This window comes from Saimiri boliviensis, chromosome 1, assembly GCF_048565385.1.
Source record: "Saimiri boliviensis isolate mSaiBol1 chromosome 1, mSaiBol1.pri, whole genome shotgun sequence".
NCBI lineage: Eukaryota > Metazoa > Chordata > Mammalia > Primates > Cebidae > Saimiri > Saimiri boliviensis.
Window position 1 is genome coordinate 297,819,849 of NC_133449.1, and position 2,964 is coordinate 297,822,812.

The window sequence follows — 2,964 nt, forward strand, 5'->3', positions numbered from 1 at the left end:
CCCTGGACAGACCTTCTCTTCACAGTTAGATGATATGAGCTTGAATATAACTCTGCCCCCTGCTTCACAGTTTATTTTCTAAATGTTTCTTTCAGGCTTATATTTGATGCCTTTAGGATTTGAGTGTTTTGTTTTGTTTTGTTTTGTTTTCCACCAGTTGTTAAATGACCTTTATTGAAATATATTTTCCTTTGTGCTTTTTACCTAGCTGGGGATTCCACAGCACCACTGTTGATGTCACCTATGATGTCGTGAAGGTGGTGACCATCAACAGTGTAGCCCACAGACCGGGCAGTTCCCAGGATCTCTTTGATGGTTCTAGAGAGTTCTCTGGCTAAAGATTGGTGCCGCCTCTGTCGAGCAATGTTGACAATCTCATTGAAAGTTATATTCCCGCTGTGTTTAATGTTTCTCTGTTTCTTTCTGCCACTGGTTGTTTCCTTGCGGGCTTTGATGATCCGGGCACAGGCAGAAGGCACCACCTCAATCTGGGCCTGTCTGTCCTGAATGGTCAGTTTCACTGTAATCCTCAGGCCCTTCCAGTCACCCGTTGCCTTGGCAACGTCATCGCCAACGTTTTCTGGAGAAAGACCCAGGGGGCCGATCTTGGGGACAAGCGCAGAAGTGGCATCGACTTCACTCCAGTGCATCTCAGGTATACGACTTTGATCTCATTGGGGTCAAACTTTGGCGGCATGGTGGAGGCAGCTGGTGTCGGATGAACCTGGATTCTGGACGACTGAAGAAAGTTGCACCTTGGCCTCCTCTGAGCCTAAAGCCGAAAGCTTAAGTGTTTGTTTTTTTTTTTTACACTCAATTGCTTTTCTCACCCAATTTCATCCCGTGGAAGGTTCTTGTGGAGCTAATTCCAGATTCTGTGTTTGTCTTCCAGGCTGAGACCTGCCTTTCCAAATGCTTGCTGAGCATCTCGACTGTGAGTCCTTTCATGGCCTTTCTAAATTCATAGTCCCCTTTCCTTTGTGTCTTTTCTTGCTCTATTCTTTATTTCTGATATAACACACCATCCTTCCCGATACACATGCTCAAAACCCTGTGGATGTCCCAGACTCCCCCTCCTCCTCTCCCGAAACACCCCACATTGATCCAGCCCTGCACGGCTTCCCCCTATCTCAATGCAGCCCTGGGACCTCCCTCCGTGGCCAAGGAAATTGCTTCCTAGTAATGTCCCTGATCGAGATCTCTCCCTGTACCTCCTCCAATCTGCACACATTTGGGCAATTAATTTTCCCAAATTTCTTGAAATACATACTGACTGTGTCAAATCAGATAAAACCAACACTGACTGCCCATTTCTTTTCTAAGATATTAAGATACATGGCTTCACCCAGAATCCAAAACCCAGGGACTACCATCCTTGCCACTGCCCCTCCATTGCCACAAATCATGGTTGGTGCCCAGAAGGATGAGCTGCTCTGGGCTCTGCGTCTTCCCCAGCCTGTCGCGTCCAGAGTTCTACTCGCAGTTGCTTCTACAACGGGGGAGCACTGCCAGCACTTGCATGGCTCTCACTCTGTGCCCAGGGACAGGGAAGACAGAGGACACACCTGGAATTCGAGCAGTCACTATTCAGGTTTATCTAACCCCTGTATGTCAGCCAGGTGCCAAACACTCTGCCTGTATGACACTAGGTAACCCCTGCAACAACCTTGCAAAACAGGCATTCTTATCCCTAGTTTCCTGTTGCGAAAACCATGGTTTAGATAGATTGAATACCAAGCACAAGGTCACAGAGCCATGAAAGTCACTCAGAGGATGCCATGTGATATGGTTTGACTGTGTCCCCACCCAAATCTCATCTTGAATTCTCACATACTGTGGGAGGGACCTGGTGGGAGATAATCGAATCATGGGGTGGGTCAATCCTGTGCTGTTCTCGTGATAGTGAATAAGTATCACAAGATCGAATGGTTTTAAATACAGGACTTCCCCTGAACAGGCTTTCTCATTTATTGCCTGCTACCGTCCACGTATGACGTGACTTGCTCCTCTTTGCCTTCCACCATGATAATGAGGCTTCCCGGCCTCAGGGAACTGCAAGTCCAATTAAATCTCTTTCTTTTGTATATTGCCCAGTCTCGGGTATATCTTTATAAGCATATGAAAATGGACTAATACATCGTGGAAATTACTTAATAGGGAAAAACTCATATCAAATCTATATGGAATGGAAGGATCCATGTAATTTCCACATATATTGAGATGATATTGCTTGGGTCTGGAAAAAAAAAACTTTTAAAATATATTCTTAGAGTAGAATTGAGTGGCCTAACTGAAAGTGAAAAAAGACATTTAAATAAGAGAGGGACTGAGTAAACTCTGAAGTGATGGGCAGACAACATCTGGTACATAAACCTCACATAGAGAAGACAGGTGCATTTCCTGGCCCTTCCACTTCTTCAGTCTCAGACCACTTTCACTGCTGGGCCCACAGCAGGTGCATTTTCCTGGTCATCTAAGGTCAGCCTTTGTGACACAGTTTCTAATAAAAATCAGAGCTTACACGAAGTCCTCATGCTCCTGACTGATCTCCAGCTCCTACAATGCTGATCACTCAGCATGTGGCAAGCCTCTTTTTTGCCATATCTCCATGCACACTGGAGCTGCATGTCCCTCTGCTCTGCTGATGGTTCCTTCTGAGTCTTGGTCCCTCTAACAGCCCCCCTCATTTTTGTCCTCCTTGTCACCCCACATCTCATCCTGACCCAGGGTTCTATACCTGTTGGAGACAGCAAGTCACTACATCTGCTTGAACTGTTTCTAGAAGACCCAGATGCACATTTTCAAGTTCCTACTGGTTATTTCCAAGCCATGGCATGAGAAATGCCAGACAGCCTATCCACCCAGGAGCCTGCTCTGTCCCCTGTATTTAGGATCCGAGTTTAAAAACAAACAAACAAACAAACAAACAAACAAACAAACATCACATTCTCTTTGTCTCCCATT

The 2,964-nt window shown here is 45.8% G+C and overlaps 1 pseudogene; it reads right to left on the reverse strand.

Annotated features, from left to right (window-relative positions):
* Positions 1-200: 200 nt before the first annotated feature.
* Positions 201-2,024, reverse strand: LOC101030220 (large ribosomal subunit protein uL11-like; annotated as a pseudogene).
* Between the last annotated feature and the right edge of the window lie 940 nt (positions 2,025-2,964).